Source organism: Labrus bergylta, chromosome 3, assembly GCF_963930695.1.
Source record: "Labrus bergylta chromosome 3, fLabBer1.1, whole genome shotgun sequence".
Lineage (NCBI taxonomy): Eukaryota > Metazoa > Chordata > Actinopteri > Labriformes > Labridae > Labrus > Labrus bergylta.
This window is the reverse complement of record NC_089197.1, coordinates 12,579,564-12,595,409: the sequence shown is the minus strand read 5'-3', so window position 1 is coordinate 12,595,409 and position 15,846 is coordinate 12,579,564. Positions and strand designations below refer to the sequence as shown.

Genomic DNA, 15,846 nt, shown 5'->3' with positions numbered 1-15,846 from the left:
AGCAGATTAGAATTAACCTTTTGTATTCCTCTGAAACAATACGACTATTTCAGTAACTGACCAGACACGGTCACATTTATGTTTCCCCCACAACGCAAAAGGACTAGATCCTTAAGTATGTACTAATTCAAACTTTGAATCATGAATCCAGGATGGTTTTGAATAGAAAATAAGATTCTGAATCGAATCATGACCCCAAGAATTGAAATCAAATCGTAACGTTAGACACCCAAAGATTCACAGCTCTAACAGTGTTTATTCCATAAATTATTCCATCACAAAATCAGGGGGGCTTATGGAGGTCCAGCCTTTTTTAATGAGGGGCTTCAGACCCTGGATGGTCCCTATTTAATGTTTACAGATTTCACCCTGACAAGCTTTATCTACTTCTGCTAAAGATATTTAGTCTGTGCATGCAGAGGAATGGCTTTTTGAAAACCAACAGCAAAGAGGCGCAAAAAGAAGATTTTATCTTTCGAGTGAAGAAATAAATATGAGTGAGAGCTGTGACATTTACTTAAAAGCAACATCTCATATAGTTGTGTTCTATTTTAACTAAACTGGGTTCTGACAACGGTGAAGAGAAACTGTAGGTCTCTCCATATCTGTAACAATACATTTATCTTTTTTGAATTGCTTTTATTCATAGAGGGTATCATCTGAAAAGAGGCCTTTCGCCATTGATGATAAGGAATTGACAATCGAATCGTTTGAAAAAGTGCTCAGATGAATGAGGTTATTTACATCTACATGTGACGAGGCAAACTCCAGGATTAACTAACGCTATATTAACAAAGCTCCGCAAAAAGCTACAAAAAACAACATGTGTTCAGTATATATTTTTTCACTATAACAATGAACTCTGAAACTCGACTTTAAGTTATTGTTGTGAAATCAACCAAGTTCAGAGGCAAATGTCATCATCATAGTAAGAATGTAAACAAGATACAGTTTTAAAATACATGATAACGGGAGAGAAAACATCAACAAATCTGACAAAGGAAACAAGAGGCGGATCAGTGATATCAATAAGCAGAATAGTCGAACAAAAAGATATTAAACTGTGGACAAAAAGCTTAGGGAGGTTTAATACTGCTGTTTCAAATCCACAAATCCGTCTCTTGTGTTTGGGAAAAACAGGTTCATATTTCTAAAAGTAACAAAATGGTCTCTGGAAGCCAATATAAAAAAAATCTATGTTATCGGTCCTAAAACTAAAAGGTTGCTGTTTGGCACTGTTGTGAAAAAGTCTGCAGTTTACACTCCTCTATCTACTTTACAGTTCTTCTTAGATAGAGGAACATACAGCACATTGTATAGAGTTAATTAATAATAAATCAGTATTGAACTGTATGTTCAGTGCTGCTGTTGAACCAAATACAATCCCTCACAGACCCTGTAAAAGTGGAGCTGGGTATCACACCTCAACACATTTTAAAATCTGTTTTTAATGTGTTCATAGTACCAAATGCTGCTACGGTCATGGCCCACAATGACGATTAGACTATATAATGAAACAGCCTGTGATAATTGATACATTGCAATGTTATCATGACACGTCTCAATATCTGTTTAAATGTACAATATGTAGAATTGTATGACAATATTTACATTAAAATATCTATAAAAATTGACTAAACCTACGTTAAATATAAAACTTTTCTTGAGTACTTACATTACCTCAAATATTTCTAACAGTTATCAAAGCCACAGAAATCTGTAACTTTAGAATTGTAACAGGATGTGTCTTGGTGAGGCAGCCACCATGATGAGCCGCCATGACAGACAGAATGTTTATCGTTGCCGTGGAAACACCGGATGTTACGTCGGAGACAGGTACATATGAAGGGGGAGCTGCTACTGAACGCTGCCTGTTGCTGTGCTGCTGTGATAAAAAAACGTCTTGTAAATTACACTTGGACACATCGTCGGTACACATATTCTCTTCCTCAGGTTTGATCCGCCACTCTTAGATGGGAATAAAGATTATTTTTTAGTTTACAATGTTCATAAAGCAACATGTTGAATATTTTGGCTCTTTATTTGATAAAAGTATTTGAAATGTTTTCCTACCTTCACCTTTCCACCTACTTTTAGTATAGCATGACCACTTTTTGACTCAGTCCCTTCTGTTACTCTACTGTACTATTAAATAACACAACTACCATAAAAAAAAAAAAAAAGGCATGGAGAAATAAACCATTTGGACTTTGACCTGCTGCAACTCCATCATAACCTGTGCCTTATCTCAGAGAGCACATACATGTGTCTCCTCCTGCCAGGATCATTAGTGTTCTCACCTCTACATAATGTTACATATCAGGTCAGGGCAGCAGGAGGTTTTTCCTCTGCTGCACAGCCTCTGAGGTTTGAATGAGGTAGATGTCACAAGGCAGCTGTGGAGGTGATTTCCTATCCGCTTGTGTTCTTTGGGACAAGTCAAGGTGAGGTAATGCTGCTGTAAAAAGAAAGTCATGAAGAGCTATAGGAAGACCTCATCCACTAACCCAAAGGGCGCCAGAGCGGTTCATATGAATCATGGCTGCTGTTACATTTACAACAGCAGATGTAGCAGCAGCCATGTATTTAGTTCTGATACCATCCGTAAAAACTGTAAAATGCCTGCTATTAATAATTAGTGACGGAGTATTTTAAAATCATATTGTCAAGTTCTTAGACATACATGTATAGCCTCGATATAATACACTATCAGGTATAACTGTGAAGAGTAAAGAACATTTTTGGCTAAATTGAATTTATTTATCAACAGCGAACTCCTCCTGTGAGGCAACTGAAGCTGGTGTTAAAACAGATGCATCTTTATATTTTAAGCTTCTCATTTAAAATAAATGTGTCATCTCTCGTCATGAAAACTCAACTCAACCGAAACCTCTGGGAGAAAAAAGTAAGCAAGTTTAACTTAGTCAAGATTTCCTCTTACTAACCCTTAAGTAAGATGCTCAATATTTCTTGACTTGCACACTCAATATTTCTTGACTTGCACATTCATAACTACTTTGCAACCCTTTGAGCCGGAATGTATCTCAAATTAAAATGCTTAAGCCAGTAATAAACTGTACGACTGTAAAAATGTGGTTTTGGAATGTCATCTCACAGTGCTCCAAGAAATCGTCAAAACGCACAACGACAGCTCTCAAATTATTTGCTCACACTGTACGGTCAGATTATCAAGCACAACCTAAGTGCTCACACTGTACTTGTTAATTCAGGGATGGAAGTTAAAGTCAGATTTATATTTCAGTTGTCTCATACATGGCTCAATTACAAACACCATCCAATGCTCTGGCTCTCTAACATGCACACTTAGCGTCAAACACAAGCTAACTAGCGACTTTAACCATATCAAAAGTTCCCTGGCATCAGGAGGTCCACAGCTTTTTCCTGCCGGCGTTTCTCTTGTTTCTATCTTTCCTGATAACAGGGGGAGGAGTTATCAAACAGACATGCCTGCAGTTGCCATGGTGCTTCCAGAAGCTGTCTGACGGTTTGTGCAGGGGCAATCAAGAAAAAAAACCCTGAGGTCGGGGGAATTGGCATTGGAAACATGCCAGAAATTCTGCCATCTGGTAGCAGCTGAGGTAGCAGGTCGCAGGTAAAAGCTGTGCAATCAACCTGAAATTTGGGCCGATTTAAATATCAGTCATGCAAAGATTTGGTCGAAATCATCCAGAAATTGCACAGTGTATCCTGGCTTTAGCTAAGCTAGTATTTTAGCTAGCGTAGGGATCAGATCATGACTTTGGCACAGCTAAGTTGGATTGTCATTAAATGGGGTTAAGGCATTGATCGATCTCTTTCTACACCTTACGTTGACCAATGCTTAAATGTATTCCCAAATACTTTCCTCAGCTGGAAGATTTTTTGGTTCTAATTAGCATTTCACTTTAGTGAGATGTTTTTGGATTTATGTTAATGTTGCACATATTTACTCTCATGACTGAAGACTCTTAAGCTTGTCTAAAAATACACTTAACTATTGTTTTAAGTAATTTTCTGTTCTTTATTTAGTTACAATTTATTCACAACTATTACTGCACCATTAGCAGATTATAGGAGATTACATTTTTTTAAACCTTTTCAGAATATCCTCATAGGCAGATCTGACATTGCCTATGTAGTTTGTTTGTTTCTAAGAAAGTGTTACCTAATGTTCAGAGGTTTTTCATGCTTATCTGAATAAGAACCTGCCCTCATAAGAAGAATCTGTTTTTCTGTTGCGCAAAACACCTCTTTTCATCCTGTTAGCTGTGTTTGAAATTGAAATGCAGTTTTCCCATTGAGAAAATGTCTTGTGGTAAATTCTGTTGACATGCATCATTTCTCCTGAGATCGAGGATCTATTTCAGCTGTCACTCTCTCTCACATCACTGTATTCTCTTCTTGGCTCTGTTCCACTGTTGTCAGCCTGAACATTAAAAAATTGTGGAATAATTTGAAAAGGAGAGGGAAGAGTATTCACTTGTCAACAGAGCACGACTGTGATCACTCATGCGGTAAAACAAACTACAAGCCTCACACATTATAAGTGCAGACGTACAACTCACGAGACCGGCTGGAATCCCATTTTAAGCATGATAGCTCCACTTTTCCCACATCATTACTGTTTTAGCTTAAGCAGTCAAGACATTTAAGCTTGTCAGGATATCAAACCGCAGCACCCCTGTCTGAATACATTTCAAGCCTGAGAAATTTTCATTTCGTTCAGACTTGAGAACTGCAATTAGATAAACACCGCTAGCTAATCGGGTTGCTAAAATGCACCCACGTTAGGGCAATGTTAATATGAGAGACCAATTGAGATAATCGACAAACAGACAAGACATTTGTTTGGGGAGTCTTGAAATATCTGTGACAAGGGAGCGTGAAGTTTGAATGCTGCAGATAACGATGAGGAATCGCAGAGACGGTAATTATGAATCATTTAAATTGCAATCTGGCTAAGACCCTGATGTTGCAGAGGAGCACATGAGAGTGAAGCTTTGCAGGAGGAAGCAAACTCAACTATGCCACCTCTAAAAGCAAATCTATGTAAATAAGCATAATAATATTACATCAGCCACATACAGCGTGACACTGAATTCAGATCAGTAACTCTTAAATTACTGAATATATATTTATAGTATTATATTTTACTATTTACTGTTTAACGATTAGATTTTTTAACAGCAATTAATTGCTAAATTATGAAACAAAAATAGAAAGCAATTTATGTGATAAAAATATATGCATTAATTTCAGACCTTAATTTATTGCGATTAACTAGATAACAGCTTACAGCCCTGATTACAACACATTAGTATGTTTAAAAAGTAGGTCATGTGTAAACTTTTTAACCACTTACACAGTTATTGGTAACTTCCTAGTTAGTGTATGAGACCGATGTAAGGAGGCTGTAGCTCTCGAAGCAGGCTGCCCGGGTTTGAATCCAACCTGTGGCTCCTTTTACACATGTCATCACCAACTCTCTCTCTCTCTATGATTTCAGACTCTATCCACTGTCCTATCTCTACAACAAACGCACATAAAGTCATGTCTTGAATTATTCAAACAGAACATGTTGTTTTTGGGAATGTTCTGTTGAAAGTCACATATCATATTTCACACACTAAACCGTATAGCTAATGGTAAATGTGGGCTGGACATGTTGGGTTGTAACCGGACATTAAAAGGTTTAAAACTTCACTCCCATATCCAGTGACTTTCAGTGGAATCCCAAACATACTTCACATAAAGCTGACAGACTTCTGCTCAGTAGGAGTTGGACAGCCAGGTGTGTTGTTCTCTTCTTTCCTTTGTTTCTCCAGCTTCAAAGGTTCTTTTTTATTTTTTATCTGTTTCAAGATATCTTTTAGATCTCCACTTGTTCCTGGTTTGTTCAATTTCTGTGTGAGTGTCTTTGGGGTTACAGATTAAAAAAGATTTGATATGAACATTAAAGTAAGGTAACGTAGCTGAGCTGAGTCACCTATCAGACCTTTGTCTTCTTTCTTTCTGTTTCTGGTGGATCCGATACGACAGCCCCAGTCGAGGGATTTAAGTTTTATACTTGAAATCCTAAGAGGGCTTATGGCAGAGGTTAAAAACCATCTCACAGGAATGTCAAACATGTTAAATCAAAGGTGACCACAACAGACAGAACAGGGCATTAATACTGACAGTCCCAGAGATTGACTGTAGCTGAAAAATCTAAATGGATGTAGAGTTTGAATGTGTGGGGCTGTTGGGTAATCGTGGTTTCCGTTGTGGTTTGTGCTGCAAGACATAGGAGTCATTACCAGATGGAAATTAGCATTGGCAAATTTGTCCAGCCTATTTCCTACAATTCAGATTTCTTTCAAAAAGTGTAATTCTTCTGGAAAAGGACATCCACCATCACTGCGAATTGGAAGCTGAATCAGTTTCTTAAGAGCTGAAAGTTTTGGAGTACACAGGGCCTGAATTTGAGTATGGGTTTGCCGGAATCGAGCACCAAACATTAATTTCCTGCAAGTCCGGCTCCCATAATGTGGGACAATCCTCCATTAAATTTACCATGATGTTTACAATGTATTTCACTCAGCAAACATTGGCATGGTTGAGTACAGGACAGAGATGCTGCATCAAAATAAAAGACTTCAGCCTGGATCATTCACAGCTCACTTTTTCTCCCTCTCCTCAGCACACACATAAATACACATGCATTTGGGGGGGGGTGTGCCATGAATTGCGGAGGCGACTGTCTGACAACGCAGTGTTACACAAACAAATTATAACTGGGCGGTCCGCCAAGATACATTTACAGCTGCCCAAGTGTAGTTCATTCATTTAAGCATTTCTATTTTCTTTACCTGCATAAGATCCCCATCAGCGATCGATACACTAGTGGACAATCTTCCCTCGCTCTGTACTCCTCGCAGACGTGTTGCCAGTGGCGGCTGACACATGCTCTGCATCCTGCACTGTTTGGATTGCTTTGATACACTACACGTTATTAACGAGGCTCGTCCACAAGCGGATCACAACAAAAGTCATGAAGAGGAAGTGATGAAGAGCTATGGGCAGGCTGAACCCGTAAACAGATTTTATGAGCGGTTATTTAGGAAACTTTACAAAAAGTAGGCCTACCCCAGCTGACTGAAGTTCAGACAATAGTGACAAGGGACCTCTGGTCACAAGCATTAACATAATGAGCTTCTGATGGTCTTGTTTGCATTTGTAGTTCACTTAGAGGCACAAGCATAATTTTTTTAGTCCGTTTGGTAACCTGAAAAAAAGAACTCCCAGTTTTGTAAGTTTCTGAATTAAATCTATTTAATTTAATCTAAATTTTTGATTAAATCAAGACCAGAGGAACATCATATTCACACATTTCAGCTGTCACCGAGACCATAACATACTGTCTGTTCTCCCATGAGCCTCCATTGATGAATAAATGGCTGAATCACAGAGATATAAGTACAATAATTACATGTATTACATAATGTACTTGATACTATTGTAAAGAGTTGAATTTTCCTAATTTCTCCTAATTTCAACACACTGCTGCTGCTATTACTGACGTAGTATAAAAAACAATAGAGTCTACTTATAAAAAACAATAAAGTCTACTTGGGGTGTTGTTTGGGGGCAAAAGAGGATGCAGACAAGGTGCAACTGACTTTGTTTTTAGCCGCAGGCAAAAGCTTCTAAGAGTTTTTCCGTCCTGCATCAAAATATTTTTTGGTGCTTCAACATCAGGAACAGGCCATGAAAAGACAAAATAAACTTAAATTAAGTCAAACCACAGTGGGAGCTGAAAAGAAAAAGCTCTGATCTTGGTTTATTGTCCAACATCTCGTCTAAAATCCTTCAGCTCGCTACCACCTTGATTAAAGTTGTTCAAGTATCATCTGTTATAGCCAAGATTCTGCTAGTCCACTGCATTCCCCCCTTTAGTGACATTGATTGTCCATTTGCATGGTTGGCCAAGTGTTAATCAGGAACCGATTAGAAGCAGAGGATTGGAAATTCTGATTGATATGCCTTTGCTGGGATTGTAATTGATTATACCGAGAAAAGGACTAAGATTACTCATTTGAAGGGGAGTGTCTCAAAACTTAAATTATTTAGGTATGTTATTGCTTTGCCCCAGGACAGAATTAGAAGTCAGAGACAAAGGCATTGAATTTGTGACTGAATGGCGCCATTCATTATCCAAGGAGCACAGCTGGATTTCACTTCCCACTTGACCAATGTAAGGGTTAGTTCTTGAGTTTTAAGCTTTAGGAGAGTTCTCTAAGTTCACAAGTATTGACCGATCCCTCCTGAGGCACAGGAATAACATGTGGACTCTTCAGGAGGATGGCATGTCCCCATAACTCCTTTTCGAATAGCAGTGCAGAGCTTCTGAGGATTTGAGCCAAGCAGGAGTAAAGGGCAGCCAGTCAGACTGGAGTATAATGTGTCTGCAGTGGAGATTATGCCTTTAAAAAACCTTGACTTTGGTCAAAATTGGGCATGAGTCTGGGGAAAGTAATCTGGGCTCCCTCGGAGGAAGGATAAAACGAAAGTATTTGACGAAACCAGCCCTTTCCAATAAGCATGGCCGCCCTATGTGAGGAAGGCAGGAACCCTGTAAAACATTAAAGTTCATTCACAAAATACAGAGACGCCTGGGTGACCACATTACACACATCTAAAACGAAGCATGTATCAAACATTTTGATACAACCTTGATTTTCCTGTGCAGAGCCTCATAGTGATGAACTTCAGACGTCAATGCTGCAATTTGAGCAATGAATCAATAATGTTAAATCCTCTTTTTTTAGAATCGCTGGCGTCATTGTAGGACTTGAAGTAGGGCATGTTCTATGCAGTTTGGCATCTTGTTGGGAAATAGTCCAAAAGTTCAAAAGAATATCTCAAATCTTTTTCTGCTTTTTAGTGAGACTGTTCTTTTTTACTGTATCTCCGATTCAGCCTTCCTCATTCATTTACAACACAGGAAATGGATCTCCACTGTTTTGAGGAAAGGAAGAAAATTGAGCCATTTTTCCGCTCATTATTTCTCTTCCTCTGGAATCACTTTCTGGTGTTTCTTTCAAACAAAATGTCCTGCGCTGTCACAGATCTTTTTCTTTGCCTACTATACACTGTCAGCACTATCTAAAGCCCACGAGTCATACATTATAACCACTTCATCTACCCCACCGTGTATTTGCTTTTACATATTCTACCCTTCATTTCCTTATGGCTCGTCCTCTCCCTCTATTCCCCCGTTCACATTTTCCCTGAAACCTCTTCCCTACCTTCATCTCTCGTCTCCTTATAAAACCCACATCTCTCTGTCTCGCCTCTCCTCTCCATATACATCTCTTATCTCTCCTTGTATCCCTGCCATATAAATAATTGATGGCCCATCTTTGACTCGACTGGTGTAGTTAAAGGGCGACCTAAGTCCCGAGGACAACATCAATAGTGAGTTAAAAGTACAGCTGAGGCTTACGCAGAGTCTGCTTGACGCACTTTCACGGGAGTCACTCTTTACTAATGACCTACTTAGATTCTAAATAAAAGTATTCTTTTTCTTTTTTATTTGACAACTTCAGAAGACTTTGGGTTTTATGCAGACCTTGCAAATGGGACTTAAGGGTTCCCTATGCTGGATTCTTACATCACTTTGTAGATAGCTTGCTGGCTGCCGAGAGTCAGTATTGAGACATCATGCAGTGGTGTCTCCAGCATGAGTCTGTTTTGAAAGCAGATCGGCACTTCTTTATTGTTGCGCCCTGTGTCATTTGTCATTCATAATTCTCTTTTATCTCCGTCTCGTTGAGGCATCCAAACTATGATGTAATTATGTTTGCAGCTCCCAATACAACATCTAATTTTGACTGAGCAATGTGATTGGCAGAGAGGAAGCCCACCTGTGATGTTATGCAGCAAACAACCGGCTGTGCAAGAAGTGGAATGATTACTGTGATACACATGAACTTGGCTCAAAATGACTTTGGAGAACATAAAAGCTCCACTTACTAAGAGTTTTGACAACACTGCATCAAAGTACTCTAAGAAAGGTTTATTCAAATTGAAAGACTTAGAGGGAAATATCACATCAGGAGGCCTTTTAGCTTCTTTTAGCTCATCGTTTCAGTGCAACAGCACGTCTACCGTATGGTTCAATCTCACAGCTCTTATCGACTCTTTTCCAGCAGCAACAAATAGTTTTTTTTAAGGAGATAATCTCTAATTATATGCCACCTGCTGACCATCCAACACAAAGGTAAACAATCATCTAAAAACATCTAGCAGCTAAAATCAGAAATCTTTTCCTGAAGAGTTGGTTGTGTTTGAAACAGTGGGGAAAGTAATGCAAATTATTTACAGATATTCTACTCATGAAGTCTATTAAATGACTTTGGGCTAAAAGTTTTTATATTTATTGAGGAGACTCTCAACAGACCACTAGATTTAAAAGCAGAGCACATCATACTTGGAAAACCTCCAGCTGTGGTTGTAGCTAGTTTGGGAAATCTGTGAGCTCATGTTTATCTTCATAAATATGGTCCACCTCTGGTTCGGACAGATTTCCCATTAATTATTTCAGATTGGGCAGGTTTTATATGAAGACTGAGAAGACTAGCAGAGTAAACGTGTTTTTGTAAACAACTAGTGGGCTGCATCTGAATCTGGGAAAAGTATTAAAGGGAGCAGAATGTATGTCATGTTATTGAAACAAATCATTTTAAACCAATTCTTTAATGGCAAAGGTCTGAGTATTATGTTGAACTGGAGGCAATATAAAATGGATCTTAGAACTAACTACATCCTTTTTCCTTGGAGCCTATAACTTCATCACACATGCTCTGATTGGTTGTAGCTTCCAGGGGCAAATGGTCTGCACTTGATGATAACATCCCATGGGGAACTGCAAGTACTTTTGTGAACTGGTATTGCCATGAAAAAGTAGGTCCCAGCATAAGAGGGAAAAGCAAGGCCATGCATCTGATAAGGAAGCATTGAATTTATCTTGATCAATGTGAAAGGGATGGGAAATGCACAGCAAGAAACCAAATTAATCCAAACAAGTTTCAATCACATCAGATTTTAAAACAGCAGCAGTACAATAAAGGTACTTTACTTTTGAAGAGGTTAAACGTTTTTTCTTTGATTGTCTTTGTTGCACATGGCAACAGCTACAGGCCAAATAATGGGCAAGAGTTCAGAAGTTCATGATAGTGTGTAATTGAATCATAAATGGCATTGTAGGGAAATGACAAGGCTGCTGAATAAGCCAGGAACATTTGTTTGTAAAGTCCATCTCAAGCTGTCATGTTTCTCTGTTCTCTTTTTTGAGGGAGAAAAAAAAAAAAATCAATGCAGGGATACAAGTCTCATGCTGGCATTCTGGGATTTAATATTACATCACCACACCCCCATAAAATTGTGCCTGACAGTTTTATTGAGCACATTTTCACAGTGTTGTTATTTTGAGTGAAAATATTAAGCTGGCAATGTATTTTTTTTTTTTTTTGCATTAAATATGTTCCATTGTTTAATCGCATTTATAAGAACATAAGCAAAAACAACAGACAGTTTTGTGATATGACTTAGGAGAAATTGGTTTGTATTTGTTTTTCAGTCTTGTTTCTTGAATACTTCAATACCAATATTTATTCTCAATGTGACTTGGTTGTCTTTAGCTCTTTGCCTGGTTGATATCCTTTCAGTGGAATTAGTGTAAGGTGTGTATGCTAATGCAATGTAATTAAATTAAACGGTGTATAAGCTGAACACAGTTTATATTGCCTCAGGATGTACAGCACATTTTACCCCAAAGCCACGAGTTTAACAAAATCGCCTCTCTCTACTATTTAGACCCGCAGCCATTTTAATGACCTTTAATGAAGGTTAAAAAAAAGGCCTTTAATATAACTACTGGCAGGTACACACAACCTTTAAGAACCGCAAGTCAAAGCAAACATAACACTTATTGACACATCTCAATTACTATTTTCTTCATATGATTTACAGGAAAGAAAGCGAAACAGCTAAAATAAGCAGTGAAATCATCTGGCTTATAGGGGGATACAAAGTGTACTGTGCTCATCACATTGTGCGAACATCAAAAGGCTATTAACAGCCACTATTAAAGCTCCTCATGTAAATATTAAATAATGGAGACTGGCCTCACAAAAAACTGGATAAAAGTAGTTTTTTGTGAGTAATCTATCTAACATTTCATTGCCACTAATATTACATATTCATAGTTATTCAACAACCTTTTTTGGCTGAAGAAACATTAGGGACCTGTGTCCACTGACGGCGCTTGTTTGAACTGGCAGTCCCAGCGACCTCAGCTTCATGGCGCTTCTCTCAGGTGCTCATTGTTGCTAGGGTGAAAACGTAATTTCTGCTTTCAAAGTAGAAAGTAAGGTCGGTGTTAATAGCATTCTGTGTGCTTAATATTTTCCTCTATTCAAGATCATATCACCAAGAAAAGATTAAAACAATGTTAAGGAATCATGTCAAATGGCATCAGCAGCAGCTCTTGACCTGGGAATGGTTCCCCTACCTGACAGTGAGCGTGTTACGCACCAACCATTCCAACTCTGTGCTTTACACAGACAGTGAGACATTATTGTCCTGTCTCGAGCAGTCTTTGTAAAAGGGCTTTTTTGACAGTATTAAAGGATAGCAGGGAGCACAATATAGTTCAATCAAGAGAGACTTAATTAAAAATTAACAATTATTTATTTAACAAAAGATGTGCAATAATTTAGATTTGAATGTGCAAAGTCTTTGGGGGATTAAACTCCATCGTGACGACTTCATGTACTCAGAAGGGTAATGAGGCCGACAGCAGGATAGAATACCCCCTATGGAGTCTAGACACTGGTGGTGGTGAAGAGGATGTAGGCTATGATGAGCCTGAATCTGGACTCTGCTGAGCTGGAATGGAGGTGACTGGGGCGGTGGTGGGTTGCAGCGTTTGCCCTGAAATTATGTCGGAATCTGGTTGGTTAATTACTTCAAGAATAAACGCCCATTATGAGCTGATCACCAGAGCAGGTAGACAGAGGAAGTAGTTTAGGTTGAAGTGAAAGGATGAATGAATTTGTGAAAGAATATAACCAGTCTTCCTGTCTGAAATTAGGGCTGAGCTCCATATGTGAGAAAGTTTGTTAGGGGAAGTCGTTTCACAAGACCCTCAAAGGACCATAGTGTGAGTTAGGGCTGGATGACATGACCTGAAATCAATATCACAATTAATTGAAGATTTTGCCTAAATTACAATTAATGAACGATTATTTTGTTTTTTGCCTTTATAGTTCATTGACATGGTCTCTACTCTAAATATGCTCAACTATTGAAGCTGGGATATTTTTTCTAATGAAAGAGTTCATATATGATGAACGATTTTGTCTTTTATTTATTGAATATTTTGAACTGAAATCAAAGCATCGCTTGAAATGAAAATGACACATTTTAGTTTTAAAGTAGAAATTAACTTCTCTTAAACAGTAGAAAATAAATAACTTGCATTTGTTGCAAACAGTTTATCCGCAATGTTTACACCTGACATATTTTTGTTCGGTGTCGTCTTCCCTAAAGACAAAATGTGTCCAAACGACGGACATTGATTCCATGTTGCGGATTAGACATGTCGTCACATGATTCTGCCCTGAAAATAATCAAAATAATCGACATGGGCAAGATTTCATCGATTAGAGGTTCTGAATGTGGGTTTAGATTAATTTTCGATTAATGTCCCAGCCCTAGTGTGAGTCCTGTGTGAACCCAAAATACTGCAACAAGATTGCTCCAAAGAAAATGCAATAGGTCAAAGAGTCAAACTGTCACTGTCAAGTTCAATCCTAACCTCAATTAAGTGCATGACATCACAGTATACAAACTGTAGCTCAGGTGTATAATGCATTAAACCATTTACACATTTAAACATAACTATAGCATACTTTTTCAGCTAAAACAGGATTTTCTTTTGAACAAACATTAAGCAACTATTTTTGTGACTCTACCCAACCATACCTTTCCTTTGCAGAATTTCAACTGCATATTTAATGTGTATATCAAAGACCAACATTTGTAACAGGATTTGATTTCTGTCAAATTAAAGGCAGTAGTTTAGGGAACCATCTCTGGCATTGGATCAGATACTAACAACCAAAGACTGATTTGTTCGGGTTGACAGACTTGTTGAAATTATAAATTGTGATGTATCCTGTGATTTTTTGTTTGTCAATGTAGAGAAATAAAAGATATACAACACTTAGTATTTCCTATAGCTTCTAGGTTGCAGAAGAAAGAGCTGAAGTTGACTATCTAAATATTTTTTAAATCCTTGATTAAAAAAAAACATCAACGTTTGCTTGTTACTCTTTTTCCTTTCTTCCCATAGCAAGCTCAGAGTTTTTCATTTTTAATAACCACCTCTAGCGGTCTTAAAATGGAATTGTGTGAAATCTTTGGCAGAACGTCTCTTGCATCAACACGTTGCGTCTATTTCGTAACATTTACTCTGGAGCAATGTTGTGTGTTTTCAAATCTGAGCGTAGTAGAGAACGTGATTCATCATCTGTTGCATTGCCTTCTTACACTCAAATGTCTCATGAAAATGTCTGATTACTGAGTGCAAGATTTTTGGAAGGCTTTGCAAGGTAACATGTTATCATGCTCTACCCTTTGATGTATTTAATATGTCAAGGATGCCCACTAAATGTATGCTGCAACCCAGCTTCAACATTTAAATGCTGTTTGGCAAATTCAAGGCCTTCATGCATTTGAAGTTTGAAGAGATTTAACAAGGTGTTTGGTGTCTGCAGCGCCTCACAGGCTAAAAGGCTGCAGTGTAGAAGAAAACCAAGGTCAGTGGAGATCAATGCGATTGATGTCAGATGGGATTGACCACCTAAATGTGTAAACAAGACTGAGTGGCCTCTGTTTGTGTGTGCGTGTTTGTGTCTGTGTTTGCATTAGCAGCAGGATCTCTGATTGTGTTGTTGATTTTAAAATGAATGTATTTTAGTTTTAGTAACAGCAAAGCTTTATCGTGTTTAAGCTTGTTTATCTCGGTGACTGTTTTCACACATTCTGTTTGTTATCTTTGATTCAAAGCTTGCAGGAAAAGCAGATTTTATTAAATGTTTCTTTTATCTTGTTTGTTTAGGTTCACACTGCTGAACCACAGCCTCTAAACTAAACTGACAGAGATCTGTTTGCAGCGTGTCTATTGAACAACGGCTCAGTAACCTGCCATCTTGCAGTGTGATGTTTCTGTCTGAGCAAATCCAATTCTCTCCCTCTCTCTAACTTTAGCAAAGTTTCCATTGTTGGCCATAATTTACTAGTCTTATGTGGGAACACTTGAGTGCAAGCATCAGTAAAGACTGCAGTCTCTCTCAGTCCATTTACTTCTGCTATGCAGGGGAGTCAAGTATCAACATTCACTTTATTAAACCCATAAAATCTTGTGTTGGGACTGTCTCCGTTCTTAAGTGGTCCATAATGTCAGCAAAAAAACTATGTAAACTATCAGTCCCACTCCAAACCATGCAAACTGTCTGCTCTGAAAACACCTAATTTAAAAAAACTTTTAGATTTTATGTAGAAATGCTTCATTCATTTTGCTGGAGTTTGGGCTCATCACAAAGACAGAGGACCTCACTGTATAGACTTCCACAGAAACCCCACAGCAGCCGTGCAATGCATTCAAGAGCTAATCATGTCGTCTCCGGTCAATGCACGTTTCCACTGCACGCCCCCTGGCCCATCTTAGCAGCGTGTTAGAAGCAACACTCTGCTCCACTAAACTATTTTCGACAGAGGTGCTACGATGTGGCAAAAAGC

The 15,846-nt window shown here is 38.3% G+C and overlaps 1 protein-coding gene across 2 annotated transcripts in view; it reads left to right on the top strand.

Annotated features, from left to right (window-relative positions):
* Positions 1-15,846, top strand: part of tspan4a (tetraspanin 4a) — a 146,652-nt gene that overhangs the window by 109,764 nt on the left and 21,042 nt on the right. The gene's annotated exons all lie outside the window — the stretch shown is intronic.